The 21100-nt window shown below is 38.4% G+C and overlaps 1 long non-coding RNA gene and 1 pseudogene across 1 annotated transcript in view; one reads left to right on the forward strand and one right to left on the reverse strand.

Moving 5' to 3' along the window:
* The window catches only part of LOC139177495 (uncharacterized), a 37893-nt gene extending 19863 nt beyond the window's left edge, over nt 1-18030 (forward strand). Inside the window, exons 3-4 of the long non-coding RNA XR_011561886.1 lie at nt 1568-11271; nt 16573-18030. This is a non-coding gene — a long non-coding RNA (uncharacterized lncRNA). The remainder of the gene's footprint in view (nt 1-1567; nt 11272-16572) is intronic.
* On the reverse strand, nt 13136-14091 carry LOC139177494 (olfactory receptor 10AG1-like; annotated as a pseudogene).
* Nucleotides 18031-21100: the final 3070 nt, after the last annotated feature.

The following is a 21100-nucleotide window of genomic DNA, read 5'->3' on the forward strand; positions in this document are numbered from 1 at the left end:
TGAGAAATGCTGGGCTGGAAGAAACACAAGCTGGAATCAAGATTGCTGGAAGAAATATCAATAACCTCAGATATGCAGATGACACCACCCTTATGGCAGAAAGGGAAGAGGAACTCAAAAGCCCCTTGATGAAAGTGAAAGAGGAGAGTCAAAAAGTTGCCTTAAAGCTCAACATTCAGAAAATGAAGATTGTGGCATCTGGTCCCATCACTACATGGGAAATAGGTGGGTAAACAGTGAAAATAGTGTCAGACTTTATTTTTTTGGGCTCCAAAATCACTGCAGATGGTGACTGCAGCCATGAAATTAAAAGACGCTTACTCCTTGGAAGAAAAGTTATGACCAACCTGGATAGCATATTGAAAAGCAGAGACATTACTTTGCCAACCAAAGTCATCTAGTGAAGGCTATGATTTTTCCAGTAGTCATGTATGAATGTGAGAATTGGACTGTGAAGAAACCTGAGCACCTAAGAATTGATGCTTTTGAACTGTGGTGTTGGAGAAGACTCTTGAGAGTCCCTTGGACCTCAAGGAGATCCAGTCAGTCCATTCTAAAGGAGATCAGCCCTGGGTGTTCTTTGGAAGGACTGATGCTAAAGCTGAAACTCCAATACTTGGGCCACCTCATACAAAGAGTTGACTCATTGGAAAAGTCTCTGATGCTGGGAGGGATTGGGGACAGGAGGAAAAGGGGATGAAAGAGGATGAGATGGCTGGATGGCATCACCGACTCGATGGATGTGAGTTTGAGTGAACTCCGGAAGTTGGTGATGGACACGTAGGCCTGGCGTGCTGTGATTTATGGGGTCGCAAAGAGTCGGACATGACTGAGTAACTGAACTGAATCTCTTCTTGCTTGTTTAGTCTCTGAGTGTGTCCAATACATTGTGACCACATGTACTGTAACTCTACAAGTTCTTCTCCCATGGGATTCTTCAGGCAAGAATACTGGAGTGGGTTGCCATTCCGTTCTCCATAATCTCCTCTTACATGGTCAACAATTATATTAGATAAGATCTCCCCTAAAGGCATCATTGCCTCCTCAAAAACTTCTCCAAAGCAGTTACATTTGCCAGGGCCTAAGACTTCAATAAGCAGATATAGGATTTATTTGCATACACACAGAGACATATACACATGTAATCTTCACGTTAAACGTATATTGTCATATTCTGTCTCCATATAACTCAAAAATGATAGGTTCCCATTATAATTATAAGTGATCTGACTAGCTTGAACAAATACAACTCATGTAGAGCAAAACCACACCTCACATATTCCAATCCACTTTCCATGGAGTCAATGGCAACTAACTTCAGATTAAAACTGTGAAACAGATGAACTCTGCTTCATCTATACATGTGCAGCAGACTAAACCCAGGAAACTAAACCCAGCCTTTAATTCTTATAGTGCAGATGATGGAGCAAATTCCTGACATCACTACATGCTGTTTAAGAGGGTACTTTTTTTTTTTTTTTTTTCCCCTTTGCTTTTACTTTTTTTTTTTTTTTTTTATCCACAGCATGGACACTAAAACCACATTTTATTTCTTCACACTATACAGAAACTGCACACCTGCTTGCAAAGTCACTTCAGTCCTGTCCTACTGTTTGCGACCTATGGAGTGTAGCACACCAGGCTCCTCTGTCCATGAAATTCTCCAGGCAAAAATACGAGTAAGTTGTCATACCCTCCTTCAGAGGATCTTCCCAACCCAGGAACTGAACCAGTGTCTCTTATGTCCCCAGCATTGGCAGGCAGGTTCTTTACTACTAGCATCACCTGCAAAGCCCATACTTCTTGGCATTAGTATTTATCAGGATTATCAGTTCAGTGAATCATTTATGTCTGACTCTTTGAGACCCCACAGACTGCAGCATATCAGGCCTCCCTGTCCATAACAAAATCCCCTAGTTTACCCAAACTCATGTCCGATAACTCTGTGATGCCATCCAACCATCTCATCCTCTGTCATCCTCTTCTTCTCCCACCTTCAATCTTTCCCAGCATCAGAGTCTTTTCAAAAGAATCAGTTCTTCACATCAGGTGGCCAAAGTATTGGAGTTTCAGCTGCAGCATCAGTGTTTCCAATGAATAATCAGGATTGTTTCCTTTAGGATGGACTGGTTGGATTTTGTTGCAGTCCAAGGGACTCTCAAGAGTCTTCCCCAAGACTACAGTTCAAAAGCATCAATTCTTCTGCACACAGGTTTCTTTATAGTCAAACTCTCACATCCATTCTTGACTACTGGAGAAACCATAGCCTTGACTAGATGGACCTATGTTGGCAAAGTATTGTCTCTGCTTTTTAATATGCTGCTAGGTTGGTCATAACTTTTCTTCCAAGAGTAAGCCTCTTTTAATTTCATGGCTGAAATCACCATCTGCAGTGATTTTGGAGCTCCCCAAAATAAAATCTGCCACTGTTTCCACTGTATCACCATCCATTTACCATGAAGTGACAGGACCAGATGCCATGATCTTAGTTTTCTGAATGTGGAATTTTAAGGCAACTGTTTCACTCTCCTCTTTAACTTTCATCAAGAGGTTCTTTAGTTATTCTTCACTTTCTGCCATAATGGTGGTGTCTTCTGCATATTTGAGGTTATTGATATTTCTCCTGTCAATCTTGATTCCAGCTTGTGCTTCATTCCAGTTAAATAAGCAAGGTGACTATATACAGCCTGATGTATTCCTTTTCCTATTCAGAACCAGTCTGTTGTTCCATGTCCAGTTCTATCTATTGTTCCCTGAACTATATACAGATTTCTTAAGAGGCAGGTAAGGTGGGCTGATATTCCCGTATCTTTTAGAATTTTCAATGGTTTATCATTATCCACACAATCAAAGGCTTTGACATAGTCAACAAAGCAGAAATAGATGATTTTATGGAACTCTCTTGGTTTTTCGAAGATCCCGTGGATGTTGGTAGTTTGATTTCTGGTTCCTCTTCCTTTTCTAAAACTAGATGGAACATCTGAAAGCTCACAGTTCATGTATTGTTGAAGCCTGGTTTTGAGAATTTTGAGCATTATTTTACTAGCATGTGAGATGAGTGCAATCGTGCGGTAGTTTGAGCATTCTTTGGCATTGCCTTTCTTTGGGATTGGAATGAAAACTGATCTTTTCCAGTCCTGTGGCCACTGCTGAGTTTTCCAAATTTGCTGGCATATTGAGTGCAACCCTTTCACAGCATCATCTTTCAGGATTTGAAGTAACTCAACTGGAATTCCATCACCTCCACTAGCTTTGTTTCTAGTGATGCTTCCTCAGGCCCACTTTAATTCCAATTCCAGGATGTCTGGCTCTAGGTCAGTGATCACACCATCGTGATTATCTGGGTCATGAAGATCTTTTTTGTATAGTTCTTCTGTGTGTTCTTGCCAGATCTTAATATCTTCTGCTTCTGTTAGGTCCATAAATATTCTTTCCTTTAATGAGCCCATCTTTGCATGAAACATTCACTTGATATCTCTAATTTTCTTGAAGAGAACTCTAGTCTTTCCCATTCTACTGTTTTCCTCTATTTATTTGCACTGATCACCGTGGAAGGCTTTCTTATGTCTCCTTGCTATGCTTTGTAACTCTTCATTCAAATGGGTGTATCTTTCCTTTTCTCCTTTGCTTTTCACTTCTCTTCTTTTCGCAGCTATTTGTAAGGCCTCCTCAGACAGTCATTTTGTTTTTATGCATGTATTTTTCTTGGAGATCGTCTTGATTCCTGCCTCCTGTATGATGTCATGAACCTTTTTCCACAGTTCATCAGGCACTCTGTCTATCAGATCTAGTCCCTTGAATCTATTTCTCACTTCCACTGTATAATCATAAGGAAATTGATTTAGGTCATACTTGAATGGCATAGTGGTTTTCCCTACTTTCTTTTTTAAATCTGAATTTGGCAATAAGGAGGTCATGATCAGAGCAACATTCAGCTCCCAGTCTTGTTTTTGCTTATTGTACAGAGCTTCTACATCTTTGGCTGCAAAGAATATAATCAATCTGATATCAATGTTGACCATCTGGTGATGTCCAAGTGTAGATTCTTCTCTCTTGTTGTTGGAAGAGGCTGTTTGCTATGACCAGTGCATTCTCTTGCCAAAATTCTGTTAGCCTTTGCCCTGCTTCATTCTGTACTCCAAGGTCAAATTTGCATGCTACTCTAGATGTTTCTTGACTTCTTATTTTTGCATTCCAGTCCCCTATAGTGAAAAGGACATTTTTTTGGGGGGGGGTATTCTAAAAAGTCTTGCAGGCATTCATAGAACCATTCTACTTCAGCTTCTTCAACATTACTGGTCAGGGCGTAGACTTGGATTACCACAATATTGAATGATTTGCCTTGGAAATGAACAGAGATCATTCTGTCATTTTTTAAATTGCACCCAAGTACTGCATTTTGAACTCTTTGTTGACTATGATGGCTACTCCACTCATTCTCTTAAGAATCTCTGCTGATTCTTGTCCACAGTAGTAGATATAATGGTCATCTGCATTAAATTCTTCCTTTTCAGTCCATTTTCGCTGATTCCTAAAATTTCAGAATTCACTGTTGCCATCTGCTATTTGACCACTTCCAAATTGCCTTGATTCATGGACCTAACATTCCAGGTTTCTATGCCATATTGCTTTTTACAGCATTGGACCTTGCTTCCATCACCAATCACATCCATAACTGGCTGTTGTTTTTGCTTTGGCTCCATCTCTTCATTCTTTCTGGAATTATTTTTCCACTGATCTCCAGTAGCATATTGTGCACCTACTGACTTAAATCAGCCAAAATTGAATTAAAATTATTAAAATAGATAGTCTTGGTTCCTCATTACTTCCCAGAAATGAGCCACTTTACAGCCTCAGAAATCTTTCAATGAAGGGGAGTTTGAGTCCTCTAGAGAAGCATGTGACAATAGCCAGAATTTTTATTTGTAATATTTATACCACCCTCCCCAAAAGGACTCAAAGATTTTATCAAGGTAAATGCACTTGGGAAAAGGAAATAAACATTATTTTCTGAAACTACTGGATTCTTTATTTTGGGGGCTCCAAAATCACTGTAGATGGTGACTGAAGACTTGAAATTAAAATACACTTGCTCCTTTGAATAAAACATATGACCAACCTAGAAAGCATGCTAAAAAACAAAGACATTACTTTGCCCACAAAGGTCTGTCTAGTCAAAGCTATGGTTTTTCCAATAGGCATGTATCGATGTGAGAGTTAGACTGTAAAGAAAACTGAGTGCAGAAGAATTGATGCTTTTGAACTGTGGTGTTGGAGAAGACTCTTGAGAATTCCTTTTACTGCAATGAGATCGAACCAGTCCATCCTAAAGGAGATCAGTCCTTTAGGATGTCCTGAATATTCATTGGAAGGACTGATGCTGAAGCTGAAATTCCAATACTTTGGTCAACTGATGTGAAGAACTGCCTCAATGGAAAAGACCCTGATGCTGGGAAAGTTTGAATGTGGGAGAAGGGGACAATGTAGGATGAGTTTGTTGGATGGTATCACTGACTCAATAGACTTGAGTTTGAGTAAGCTCCAGGAGTTGGTGATTGACAGGGAGGCATGCCATGCTGCAGTCCATGGGGTTGCAAAAGTTGGCCATAAATGAGCAACTGAACTGAACAAAAAACTGGTTATGAAATGACATTGATTCCAAGAGACCCAAGTTACCACTGTAGTCATCCAGTGAAAGTAGAACTTTATGGGGGTTGAATGATCAACAGAACTTTAGCTCAGATTCACCTCATAGTGAGTTCAGGGGAGTTCCTGAACTCATTCTATAGTTATTTTCCATGTTCCAGAATGTATAATTAGAATAGATATTCTTAGCAGTTGGCAGCATCCCCACATAGGTTCCATAAACTGTGAAGTTAGGGGTGTCATGGTGAGATAGTCCAAATGGAAGCCATTTAAACTAACCATTTCTGGGAAATTTTTACAGTAGTACTACATTCCTGAAGGTGTTACAGAGATCGATACTGTCTGAGTGCATGCATGTGTGCTAAGTCGCTCCAGTTGTGTCCTACTCTTTAAGACCCTATGGACTGTAGCCCACCAGACTCCTCTGTCCATGAGATTCTTGGAATCAATGTCATCCCAACCCAGGGATCGAACCTGCATCTGTTAAGTCTCGTGCATTGGCAGGCAGGTTCTTAACCACCATCACTACCTGGGAAACCCAGGTGCTACAAGGACTTAAACGACACAGTGATGATAATTCTTCCTATATTCCCATTTAGCTCTCCCATTTGAATTATCTAGAAGACAAATATTGAGGAAAGAGTAATTAGCATGAGTTTAACCAAGTGTCTTCAGTTGTCTTAACCAGGTGTCTTCAGTTGCTCCTGATGAACCAGATGTAGTTTCACTGGTTGAGCAAATGACCACATCCCCAGACCGTGGCATGAAACTATTGGTGTTCTTCTCCACATTGTCTGTGCAGCCAACAAGACAGAGTTTGCTTTCTGCTAGCAAAACCAACAACACATCTTCACTCACTCACTTCAAGGCTGTATGAGCTCTCCATCTCTCCATCATAATTTAGTTTGTAGAGCCCTTCATCATCTTTGTCTTACAAGGAATATAATGCTGGTCCTAACATTGATGGTATGATGCTGACCAGACTGAGGGAACAAGAAGCAGCAACTGCTCTGGCTTGTTGGTAAAGTACTTTCTTACTTTTCTTATACTGGGTAAGAAATAAACATGACCAAATTTCAAGGGTCTTCTGATTCAGTGAAATTTCTAGTGGGCAAGTGAAATGGAGTATATTAAGATAGCTCTTCTCAGATGAATAGTCATTGCTGCATCTGTTGTCTCCTAGATCAAAGAAAGAAGGGTCAGATATACTAGGCCTTTTTAGAGTTGGGAGGCAACATATTCATTTTATTAAGTATGTTCCTGTGATCCAGTTCCCAGGTGACCCAAAAACTTGCTAGTTTTGAATGAAGCCTAGAACAACAGAAGGCTCTGAAATAGGTTCAAGCTGTTATCTAGGCCTCTCTATCACCTGGTCCATATTTTTCAGTAAATCCAATGGTGTTTGAAGTGTCCATGGCAAATAGGGATGCTGCTTGAAGCCTTTGACAGGTCCCCAAAGGTGAATTATAGCTCAAGCCTTTAGGATTTTTGAGTAAGACTCTTTCATTCTCTTCAAAGTGCTCATCTTTTTAATATTGAACTCTTAACTTGCTACTGGACATTAGTAGAAACTGAACACTTGTTCATTACATACCAAATTACCCTAAGACCTGTGATACCTTTGTTATGACCAGTGCATTTTCTTGGCAAAGCTCTATTAGTCTTTGCCCTGCTTCATTCTGTATTCCAAGGCCAAATTTGCCTGTTACTCCAGGTGTTTCTTGACTTCCTACTTTTGCATTCCAGTCCCCTATAATGAAAAGGACATCTTTTTTGGGTGTTAGTTCTAAAAGGTCTTGTAGGTCTTCATAGAACCGTTCAACTTCAGCTTCTTCAGTGTTACTGGTTGGGGCATAGACTTGGATTACTTTGATATTGAATGGTTTGCCTTGGAAACGAATAGAGATCATTCTGTCATTTTTGAGATTGCATCAAAGTACTGCATTTCGGACTCTTTTGTTGACCATGATGGCCACTCCATTTCTTCTGAGGGATTCCTGCCTGAAGTAGTAGATATAATGGTCATCTGAGTTAAATTCACCCATTCCAGTCCATTTCAGTTTGCTGATTCCTAGAATGTCGACATTCACTCTTGCCATCTCTTGTTTGACCACTTCTAATTTGCCTTGATTCGTGGACCTGACATTCCAGGTTCCTATGCAATGTTGCTCTTTACAGCATCGGACCTTTTTTCTATCACCAGTCATATCCACAGTTGGGTATTCTTTTTGCTTTGGCTCCATCCCTTCATTTTATCTGGAGTTATTTCTCCACTGATCTCCAGTAGCATATTGGACACCTACTGACCTGGGGAGTTTCTCTTTCAGTATCCTATCATTTTGCCTTTTCATACGGTTCATGGGGTTCTCAAGGCAAGAATGCTGAAGTGGTTTGCCATTCCCTTCTCCAGTGGACCACATTCTGTCAGATCTCTCCACCATGACCAGCCCGTCTTGGGTTGCCCCACAGGCATGGCTTAGTTTCATTGAGTTAGACAACACTGTGGTCCTAGTGTGATTAGATTGACTAGTTTTCTGTGAGTATGGTTTCAGTGTGTTTGCCCTCTGATGCCCTCTTTCAACACCTACCATCTTACTTGGGTTTCTCTTATCTTGGGCGTGGGGTATCTCTTCACGGCTGTTCCAGCAAAGCACAGCCATTGCTCCTTACCTTGGACGAGGGGTATCTCCTCACCACCGCCCTTCCTGACCTTCAACGTGGGATAGCTCCTCTAGGCCCTCCTGCACCCGCGCAGCCACAGCTCCTTGGACAACAACACAAGACTCTATACATGCACATCACCAGATGGTCAACACCGAAATCAGATTGATTATATTCTTACAGCCAAAGATGGAGAAGCTCTATACAGTCAGCAAAAACAAGACCAGGAGCTGACTGTGGCTCGGACCATGAACTCCTTATTGCCAAATTCAGACTTAAATTGAAGAAAGTAGGGAAAACCACTAGACCATTCAGATATGACCTAAATCAAATCCCTTATGATTATACAGTGGAAGTGAGAAATAGATTTAAGGGCCTACATCTGATACATAGAGTGCCTGACGAACTATGGATTGAGGTTTGTGACATTGTACAGGAGACGGGGATAAAGACCATCCCCATGGAAAAGAAATGCAAAAAAGCAAAATAGCTGTCTGGGGAGGCATTACAAATAGCTGTGAAAAGAAGAGAAGCAGAAAGCAAAGGAGAAAAGGAAAGATATAAACATCTGAATGCAGAGTTCCAAAGAATAGCAAGAACAGATAAGAAAGCCTTCTTCAGCAACGAATGCAATGAAATAGAGGAAAACAACAGAATGGGAAAGAGTAGGGATTTCTTCAAGAAAATCAGAGATACCAAAGGAATATTTCATGCAAAGATGGGCTCGATAAAGCATAGAAATGGTATGGACCTAACAGAAGCAGAAGATATTAAGAAGAGGTGGCAAGAATACACAGAAGAACTGTACAAAAAAGATCTTCATGACCCACATAATCACAATGGTGTGATCACTGACCTAGAGCCAGACATCCTGGAATGTGAAGTCAAGTGGACCTTAGAAAGCATCACTATGAATAAAGCTAGTGGAGGTGATTGAATTCCAGTTGAGCTATTTCAAATCCTGAAAGATGATGCTGTGAAAGTGCTGCACTCAATATGCCAGCAAATTTGGAAAACTCACCAGTGGCCACAGGACTGGAGAAGGTCAGTTTTCATTCCAATCCCAAAGAAAGGCAATGCCAAAGAATGCTCAAACTACCGCAAAATTGCACTCATCTCACACGCTAGTAACGTAATGCTCAAAATTCTCCATACCAGGCTTCAGCAATATGTGGACCGTGAACTTCCTGGTGTTCAAGCTGGTTTTAGAAAAGGCAGAGGAACCAGAGATCAAATTGCCAACATCCGCTGGATCATGGAAAAAGCAAGAGAGTTCCAGAAAATCATCTATCTCTGCTTTATTTTCTATGCCAAAGCCTTTGACTGTGTGGATCACAATAAACTGTGGAAAATTCTGAAAGTGATGGGAATACCTGACCACCTGATCTGCCTCTTGAGAAATTTGTATGCAGGTCAGGAAGCAACAGTTAGAACTGGACATGGAACAACATTCTGGTTCCAATTAGGAAAAGGAGTTCATCAAGGCTGTATATTGTCACCCTGTTTATTTAACTTCTATGCAGAGTACATCATGAGAAATGCTGGGCTGGAAGAAACACAAACTGGAATCAAGATTGCTGGGAGAAATATCAATAACCTCAGATATGCAGATGACACCACCCTTATGGTAGAAAGTGAAGAGGAACTAAAAAGCGTCTTGATGAAAGTGAAAGAGGAGAGTGAAAAAGTTGGCTTAAAGCTCAACATTCAGAAAACGAAGATCATGGCATCCGGTCCCATCACTTCATGGGAAATAGATGGGAAAACAGTGTCAGACTTTATTTTTCTGGGCTCCAAAATCACTACAGATGGTGACTGCAGCCATGAAATTAAAAGACACTTACTCTTTGGAAGGAAAGTTATGACCAACCTAGATAGCATATTCAAAGCAGAGACGTTACTTTGCCAACAAAGGTTTGTCTAGTCAAGGCTTTGGTTTTTCCTGTGGTCATGTATGGATGTGAGAGTTGGACTCTGAAGAATGCTGAGCGCTGAAGAATTGATGCTTTTGAACTGTGGTGTTGGAGAAGACTCTTGAGAGTCCCTTGGACTGCAAGGAGATCCAACCAGCCCATTCTGAGGGAGATCAGCCCTGGAATTTCTTTGGAAGTAATGATGCTAAAGCTGAAATTCCAGTACTTTGGCCACCTCATGCGAAGAGTTGACTCACTGGAAAACACTCTGATGCTGGGAGGGACTGGGGGCAAGAGGAGAATGGGACGACAGAGGATGAGATGGCTGGATGGCATCACTGACTCTATGGAAGTTAGTCTGAGTGAACTCCGGGAGTCGGTGATGGACAGGGAGGCCTGGCGTGCTGTGATTCATGGGGTCACAAAAAGTCAGACACGACTGAGCGACTGATCTGATCTGATCTGATGATACCTTTTATGAACTCGCATTATATAATTAAAATATTAAAATGCTTGTTTTAAAAACACATATGTATTGAAAATAAAATAGAAGTATAATATGTGATATTTATTCTTGTATTTACCATATTGTTTTTAGTTTATTTCTGATATGAAATTACCAATAGTGTCATGTTACTACTGGCTAGATATTTGTTTGACATTGCTGGTAGATCAAGACTGATAGTAACAATTACTCTTCGTTTTCTTTTAATGAAATTTTCTACTTTCAACCCCAATCTTTTAAAAATTTCTTTTTAACATTTTGCTAATGTGTGAAATTGAAAGTCGCTCAGTAGTGTCCAACTCTTTGGGGCTCTATGGACCATGCAGTTGATGGAATTCTCCAGGACAGAATACTGGAGTGGGTAGCTGTTCCCTCCTCCAGGGGATCTTCCCAACCCAGGGGTTGAACTCAGGTCTCCTGATTTCAGGTGGATTCTTTACCAGCTGAGCCACAAGGGAAGCTGAAGAATACTGAAGTGGGTAACCTGTCCCTGTTCCAGTGGATCTTCCAGACCCAGAAATTGAACCAGCATCTTCTGTATTGAAGGTGGATTTTTTTACCAGCTGAGCTGCCAGGGAAGTCCTAATGCATAAAGTGTAATAAACAGTGAATATTTAAAGCTTCTAATTAGACATATTTTGCACGTGTGTACACCAGTGAAACCACCATCTCAACCAAGATGAGGAACATGTCTATCATTTATGTAAATTTTCTCATACTCCCTCCCTTCATCATTCCCCACCACTCACAAAATATCATTTGCATTTAATTCCATTGTGCCCATAGAACATAATTTGATTTTTTTTTTTTTTGGTTGTTTGGTTGGTTTTAGTTTTATTTGTTTGTTGTTTAGTTTTACAGTTTTTGTTCTTTTTTGGTATTTTTTTTTCCTTAAAAATGTAAAGATGCACATACTATTGTATTGAGAACTGTAGACCTAAAAAAAGTAGGTCATGCATTTTTATCTTCACTAGGGGCTTCTCTGGTAGCTCAGATGGTAAAGAGTCTGCCTGCAATGCAGAAAATCTGGGTTTGATCCTTGGGTTGGGAAGATCCCCTGGAGAAGGAAATGGCAACCCACTCCAGTACTCTTGCCTGGAAAATTCAATGAATGGAGAAGCCTGGTAGGCTACAGTGCATGGAATAGCAAAGAGTCAGACACAACTGAGCAACTTCACTTCACTTCCCAGCATCTAACAGTGTGTGTGCTTTACTCCTTTGTAGTAATACTGAAGGTCATTCAAATTTTGATCTACAGTATTCAGCAGAGAGACTTTTATTTTAGTCCAAAGATATTAACTTTGTGAAATATATTTTCAGACATGGAAGTACTTAGAAAATTTTACCATATATGGGTATTCTAAAACAATTAAAATGCACATTTCAGTATAGAAAGAAACAGAGAAATTTTTAACATCAATGAATAATATACAGTTTAAATAAGTTGTAAATAATGTTGTATAATTGATTCAAAAATCCTTAAAGTAGCAGATTGCAAATCTGCTGAATTTGATTACATCTTTATATCATTTATACATGAGCTGTAGCTTCTTTCTATGTGCTCTTTAATTGTCCAGGAGTGTAGAGTGAACTTTTTAACACAGTGATTAAAAGATTTCCATTGTTAGAAAGGACAAATTCTAATGTCAAAGTGCTATTCATATTTACTAAAGTTTCCTTGCCAAAGGTAATCATATAGCTAAACAAAGGGTCAGTGTAGGAAGGAACGACAAAAAAAAAAAAAAAAATGTATACAAGAATAAATGATTTATTGGGGGCCCTTAGCAAATAGATGTGATGTTGTTTTTTTGGTAATGACTCTATATTTTTCTATCATATTTATGCACAATGTTTATTAAAACCTTTCTCAATATGAACATTCATTTTCCTTTTTTTGCTTAGAAAAATAGTGCTGCAATAAGCATTGACACTACACATAACTGTTTTTATAAGTACTTCTCATACTTATACCCTTACATATGTAAGCTATTTTTCCCTATGAAGAAATCACTTAGTGATGATTTTGTAGCATCTGAGGGCGTTTTATTTATTTAATAGAGAATATAAATGTAGAGTATAGAAAGGCATTGAAAATAAAGGGAAAACGGCATAATTTCAATTATAGCTCATCCTGAATATCACACCTTATTGTTTATTTAGACATATCTATTTACTAGTTTACAGTGAGGAAAAAAACTGATCTTTAAAAGTAAAACATTACTAAGTAAATGAACACAATTGCCATAAACTTGAGGACATAATTCTCTACTAAAAGGAAATTACAGCATGAGATTATTTCAAAATTTAGGACAATACTGAACAGTAAATTTCAGTTAAGTCTGTGAACAACTTACATACAGAAATGCAGCATAACTTCTGTATTATTTCAAATGTCTCATAATCCCGATAATTAGGGAAGATATTTTCTCATTGCCTTTCAAACGTCTTTGTTCCGTGGGCTATATATGATAGGATTGAACATTGGAGTCAAAATGGTGTAGAAAAGAGACAGCGGTTTGTCTAGTCCTTCATGCTCATTTGATTTAGGCTTTAAGTAGGTGACAGTGGCTGACTCGTAGAATAAAAGTACAACAGTGATGTGGGAAGAGCAAGCTTTGGTCCTTCCTGTGTTTTCTGGCAACTTTAGGATGGTGGAGCTAATTCTAATATAGAATCCAAGTATCAACACAAAGGGAACAGTGACAAACAATATAGCAAATATATAGACCACCATCTCATTAACAAAGATGTCTCTACAAGCCAGTTTTAACAATGGTGGAATGTCACAGAAGAAATGATTGACTGTGTTGGAGCCACAGAAAGACAGAAAGAAAATCTGGCATGTCTGGGTTATTTGGACCAGAGCACCACTGATCCAGGAGGCAACCACCAGCCTGATGCAGACCAGGAGGTGCACGACCAGGGGATAGTGCAGAGGGTCACAGATGGCCACACAGTGGTCATAGGCCATCACGGCCAGGAGGAAGCACTCAGTGGCTCCCAGCATAAGAAAGAAGCACATTTGTGTAGCGCAAGTGAAAAAAGAAATGGTTCCTGTCTGGGTCCAAATGTCCATGAGCATCCTTGGAACAGTGATGGATATGTAACAGATTTCTAGGAAAGAAAAATTGCAGAGGGAAAAATACATAGGTGTCTGAAGAGTGGCATCTACTCTGGTTATTATAATTATGACACCCTTCCCCAACAGGATAATCATGTAGATGACTAAGAATATCCCAAAAAGAAACCACTGAAATTGGGAGTATCAGTGAAACCCAGGTGGACAAATTCCATCATGACAGTGAGATTTGTTTCTGCAATTTTTAATTGATCTTCTCTTTCTAAATTTACATTTCTTGACTGCATTTTGTACAATTGGACTAGGACATGGGCTTTGATCTTAATCATTTCTCAGTTACTTTCTGACACCTTGTGTTCTGTGATTTGGGGATATTTGATTTGAAATCAGGATCTATAAGCTCATCTGCAGAAAAAAATCTTAAATGAATTATGAAGTTACATCTACATTCTAATAAAATCCATATGTCTCATCATTTTAATTTAAATTATGGTGTGAGAATGGAAAAAGCAGATAAACTAACTACTTCTTACAGTCAAGCCATCATTGAACTTCCATGATTTTTTCCCCCAATCAACCTATTCTATAATATAATAATACCTGGTCTAAAACATCTAACACAATGTTCTATTGACTATTTATGTATCTTTTTTACCCTTAATATTATATCTAATAACTCATTCTATAAAGATGTGGCATAAGGCTCTACCCTAATTTACTACTTCATAAATGCTTCTGAATTAACTTAAAAGTAGAAATTATAATTATAAATGGTTATTTTCCAAGAAATGATAAAGTTAAAAGTATAAGAATGTAAGAGACAAAGCTTTCATATTCAAGATCATAAGGTTCCACCATTACAATTCCAAATTACTGAATTAAAATACATCTAATTGATTAAAACACAACATTTTGACATTTAACTATTTTTAGTCCTATTAATTTTGGATGTTTAAATACTTTTAGACAAAGTTAAATGTTCTCAGGTAAAAGAAAGATCAATATATATATAAGTTTCACAAATGTAGTCAGATATTGTGTCCAATTCCTTCCCTGTTTGCTGTCTGATTTGATTAAGCAAGATAAACAATAATAAAAATTAACCAAAAAGGCTAAGCTAAATACTCTCTTTCAGAAAATTATAATTTGGACGCAAAAAAATGCTTCATATATTCCCCTATGGAGGGAAGTGCTCAGATGTTCAGTCGTGTCCAACTCTTGTTGACACTGTAGCCTGCCAGGCTCCTCTGTCCATGGGATTCTCCAGGCAAGAATACTGGAATGGGTTACCATACCCTCATCCAAAGGCTCTTTCAGGGATTGAACCCATGTCTCTTATGTCTCCTGCACTGGCAGGCAGATCCTTTACCACTAGTGCCATTCAGGAAGCACTATAGAAGGAAAATCACTAATAAAAGGTGATTCTTTCTCATTAAAATTATTTTAGTTTTAATGGCAACATTTACTTTATTGACAGTTTAGCAAAATATGCTTGATTAATTTGAAGGCAATATAACATTCTTTGATCACAGTTTTCTTAATAGATTATTTTTATAAATCAATAATATTAATGTTAGTATTATGTTAACAATAGACAAATTAGAAATAAATATTTCAAATGCTTCAAACACATTATTTAACTTTTTAATGCAGAAAGTAAGAAACCTAACTTAAATAAGGCTATCTTAAAGAATAAATAGGTGCTCAACCTATATATACTCATGATTTTAGTTGTTTGACATGTGTATTAGTAGTTCAGTCATGTCAGACTCTTTGTGACATCATGGAGTTGTAGCCTATCTATTCTGTGAAATTTTCCAGGGAAGAATACTGGTATGGATAGTCATTCCCTTTTCCAGGGGATGTCCCCAACCCAGGGATCAAATCTGGGTCTCCTGCATTGTAGACAGATTCTTTACTATCTGATCCACAAAGGAAAGCCCATAGTTGTTTGATATTATTTACTAAATCTTGATCCTGAAATTTAGAAACTATCTTGAATTAAAATAGAATATTAATACATAATAGTTTATATTTACCTTTTTCAAATTTTTCTGATTACTTTATTCCTGTTGATTTTTAAATATATTTTTAAATGTTACATTGTTTAAGAACTGTAAGATTTTTAAACAGGAACTTAACTTGCTTTTATAAAGCAAGACTCTTTAGAGAGGAAATCCTCACTTCTTCCTCAAGGGAATATTTCTTTCCTTCTATACATCTAAATTGCTAGTTAAATGCTCCTGTTGGCAATTAAGTTGGTGTGTTTTTGCAAACAATTCTTCCACGGTAGACCAGACTTTGCTTCAGGACTTCCACAGAATATAATTTCATGCCTTCTCCACTTCCTAAATTCAATCAGCTGGCAAAGACATCCTAGAAGAAGAAACACCTTTAATGGTCCAACAGTACCTGCAAGAAAGTGTCCAAATTCTTTACTAACTGGTTTCTTACCTGTGTTATTTTATTTTCTTTAATCCCTCTGAATAGTCATTTTCCAAAAACCATGCATTGTTATCATCTTGCTCTACTTATTCTTGCACCTTTAAGAGAGACTCAGATTATTTTATTCAAAGTATGATTATCTCTCAGACACCCTGGGAATCCCTGAATAGACACATACAGTTCATTAATGAAATCTATAAACAAAGATTAAGAAAACTATATTATTTGAAGATTTATTTAATGTGGATTATTTTTTAAGTTTTTATTAAATTTGTTTCAATATTGCTTCTGTTTCATGTTTTTTTTTTTTTTTTTTTGACCAGGGATCAGACCTGTGTCCCCTGCACTTGAAGGTGAAGTCTTAACCACTTGACTACCAGGGAAGTCCCAAGAACAACCATTACTTATAACCTTTTCTAAATTAAAAACTCATTTTTCTTACTGAAACATTTAGTAATTTACATTTCTCAGTTTCAACCCACATGCATTTATTCTGTGGAGAGAAGCACTTCAATCATGAATCTAATATTTACAGACTAAGTTTTGCTATTGTTCCTGTAACAGAATCATTTTCCAGTCATTTCTGCTCATCTACACTGTATTAGGAGACTATTTCTTTGAATTTTGATCTTCGGTGTTAATCCTCCTTAATCAGGAGGTTTTACTCCCTTGCAATTATTTTTACCACGCTTCTATAAGAGGACCTTATAGAATAAATTAGGTAATTTCAAATAGTACCCAACACTGACCTCTACCGGCTGGATCCCACTTTCACTGCCAAAAAGGTAGAATTAGACTCTAAGTAAAAGAATAAAGTCTGTATTTTCTGACTCTAACTCATGTGCCCCTACCATCCCCAAAGGTTTTAGGGCAAACACTTGCCACACAGCATGTGCCAGCAGAAACCTTATGACTTTGTTATACACAGAATTTTGACCAGGAGCCCTGTGACTCAATACCCAGTATGCACATAGTGAGAATTTGAGGATCATAACTAGGCTCTGAAACGAGCTCTCTGCAGCCAGAAAAGAGAAGATGCGTCTTCTACCCCCCACCCTCGGCCCGTGTACACACATACAACACTCATCAGTGGGAGGAATTTTTACAAAAATCTCCTTCCTGAAGCTGGAAAATATTCTTATTACCAACAAAAGCTTATTTGTTTATAGAAGTTTATTGATGAAGCAGTGAAACAAGATAAACTACGTATAGTGCAAGCAAATGTCTGATTCATTTCCCCCATTTTTAATATAAATTTATTTATTTTAATTGGAGGCTAATTACTTTACAATATTGTATTGGTTTTGCCATACATCAACATGAATCCACCACTGGTGTACACGTGTTCCCCATTCTGCCTCCCCATACCATCCAGCTGGGTTATCCCAGTGCACCAGCCCCGAGCATCCTGTATCATGCATCGAACCTGGACTGGCAATTCGTTTCACATATAATATTATACATGTTTCAATGCCATTCTCCCAAATCATCCCACCCTTGCCCCACCTTAGTGCTGCTTTAAAAATGCTGTCTGGTCAACCACTTGTAAAAGAATGAAACTAGACCACTTTCTAACACCATACACAAAAATAAACTCAAAATGGATTAAAGATCTAAACATAAGACCAGAAACTATAAAACTGCTAGAGGAGAACATAGGCAAAACACTCTCTGACATACATCACAGCAGGATCCTCTATGACCCCCCTCCCAGAATATTGGAAATAAAATCAAAAATAAACAAATGGGACCTAATTAACCTTAAAAGCTTCTGCACATCAAAGGAAACTATTAGCAAGGTGAAAAGACAGCCTTCAGAATAGGAGAAAATAATAGCAAATGAAGCAACTGACAAACAACTAATCTCAAAAATATACAAGCAACTCCTACAGCTCAACTTCAGAAAAATAAATGACCCAATCAAAAAATGGGCCAAAGAACTAAATAGACATTTCTCCAAAGAAGACATACAGATGGCTAATAAACACATAAAAAGATGCTCAACATCACTCATTATCAGAGAAATGCAAATCAAAACCACTATGAGGTACCATTTCACACCAGTCAGAATGGCTGCCATCCAAAAGTCTACAAATAATAAATGCTGGAGAGGGTGTGGAGAAAAGGGAACCCTCTTATACTGTTGGTGGGAATGCAAACTAGTACAGCCGCTATGGAGAACAGTGTGGAGATTCCTTAAAAAACTGGAAATAGAACTGCCTTATGATCCAGCAATCCCACTGCTGGGCATACGCACTGAGGAAACCAGAAGGGAAAGAGACACGTGTACCCCAATGTTCATCACAGCACTGTTTCTAATAGCCAGGACATGGAAGCAACCTAGATGTCCATCAGCAGATGAATGGATAAGAAAGCTGTGGTACATATACACAATGGAGTATTACTCAGCCATTAAAAAGAATACATTTGAATCAATTCTAATGAGGTGGATGAAAATGGAGCCTATTATACAGAATGAAGTAAGCCAGAAGGAAAAACATAAATACAGTATACTAATGCATATATATGGAATTTAGAAAGATGGCAACAATAACCCGGTGTATGAGACAGCAAAAGAGACACTGATGTATAGAACAGTCTTATGGACTCTGTGGGAGAGGGAGAGGGTTGGGAAGATTTGGGAGAATGACATTGAAACATGTAAAATATCATGTAAGAAACGAGTTGCCAGTCCAGGTTCGGTGCACGATACTGGATGCTTGGGGCTAGTGCACTGGGACGACCCAGAGGGATGGTATGGGGAGGGAGGAGGGAAGAGGGTTCAGGATGGGGAACACATGTATACCTGTGGTGGATTCATTTCGATATTTGGCAAAACTAATACAATTATGTAAAGTTTAAAAATAAAATAAAATTTTAAAAAATAAAATAAAAATGCTGTCCTATTTTGAAAGTGTTCTTAGAGAGCTGTATTTGCTTCTGATTTTGACAGATTTGCTTTATACTCAGCACACACTATAGGGGGCGCTAGAGTTAAAGACCCCATCTGCCAGTGCAGGAGACATAAGAGATACAGGGTTCAAACCCTGGGTTGGGAAGATGCCTTGGAGGAGGGCATGGAAACCCAATCCAGTTTTCTTGCCTGGGAAATCTCTGACGTAGGAACCTGGAGAGCTATAGTCCATAGGGTCACAAATAATCCGATGTGACTGAAGCAATTCAGCACACACACACACACCATGCTGAACATACTTGCATGATGACCTCTTTAATAACTAATATATATATACATTTTTCTTATACCTTGCTTCCCTGGTGGCTCAGACGGTAAAGCGTCTGCCTGCAATGAGGGAGACCCCGGTTCAATCCCTGGGTGGGGAAGGTCTGCTAGAGGAGGAAATGGCAACCCACTCCAGTACTCTCGCCTGGAAAATTCCATGGACTGAGGAGCCTAGTGGGCTAGAGTCCATGAGATCTCAGAGAGTTGAACACGACTGAGCGATTTCACTTTATTTCTTCTTTATACCTTATCTCATTTTTTTTTATTCTCTCCATTTTTGCACATTCAAAAATATTTATTAACAATTTATTATATGGAAATTATCTCACTTTCATTTCTTTTACTTTCAATCATTTTTAGTCTGTTTATTCAAAATGCAGTTCAATGTGGCTGATATTGAACATATAGTTTTTTTTTTTTATTTTAATGTTTACCTTTCATTTGGACTGCTTAGTCTGCATTTGTTTAACTTTTTTCTTTTTTACTATAAATTCCTATTTGTTTCCATTTATTCTTTCGTTTTGCTGCTCTTCTGCCAATTTTGGAATTAATTGTTTTATATTTTACATTGATATCTTGCTCTTTTTATTATCATTTCAGTGATTGTTTCAGGGCTTACAATTTAAAATTTGCAGGTTATCAATGTTTGCCTACAGTTAAAATTGTTCCTCTTTGATCTTTGTTTACAACTTTCCACATTCCACTTCATGTCTTACATTAAGCACTTCACACCTGACATTTCACAAACATCAAAATCTTGTAACAGTATACTGCCAGTTCCTCAGATTGCATTCTTTATGTTATTGATGTCATATATTATACTTGTATCTATATTATAGTCCCAACTTTCCCTGGCAATATTTTAGCTTTAAGTAGTCATTTGTCTAACAGATCAGGACCCCTATTGCACCTCCCTGACATCCTCTGTCTAGCTCCTCTATGAGTACCCAGGTAATAGTATTTCATGCACATTCCCTGGGTTTTTCAGATGCTAAAGAAGTCAAGTGTTAGTTGTTCAGTCATGTCCTACTCTTTGGGACTGCAGCCCACTAGGCTTCTCTCTCCATGGAATTCTCTAGGCAAGAACACTGGAGTGAGTTTCCATTCCCTTCTCCAGGGGATCTTCTCGACCCAGGGGTCAAACCCAGGTCTCCTGCTTTACAGGCAGATTCTTTACCATCTGAGCCACCAGGGAAGTCCTCATATGCTAATAACCACTACCAAGTGGAAGAAATTAACTGCTTGATTTCCAGACCCACTGGCACCTAATGACTGATAATGTTAGCTGCTCTGCTACCTCAGAATCAACCAAATGCATAATTGTACATGAGCTGATCATGTACACTGGGGCCCTCTCCTTCATCTGGCCTTTAAAATGCTTTGGTAAAATGGTTGCAAGAGTACCAAATGTTTTTGGAGTATGAGGCACCTGTTCTTGCATGGCCCTGCAGTCAAGCTTTCTCTGCTTCAAACTGGGAGGTTTCAGCTGTATTTTGCTTCACTGTGCATCAGGGACACAATCTTGCATTCTGTAACAGTCTCACTATAGTGTGATAGATTTTATTCTTATTCATTCTAAAGGGGCTCACTATAATACATATATTCATGAT

The sequence above is a fragment of the Bos indicus genome, chromosome 19 (assembly GCF_029378745.1).
Source record: "Bos indicus isolate NIAB-ARS_2022 breed Sahiwal x Tharparkar chromosome 19, NIAB-ARS_B.indTharparkar_mat_pri_1.0, whole genome shotgun sequence".
Classification (NCBI taxonomy): Eukaryota; Metazoa; Chordata; class Mammalia; order Artiodactyla; family Bovidae; genus Bos; species Bos indicus.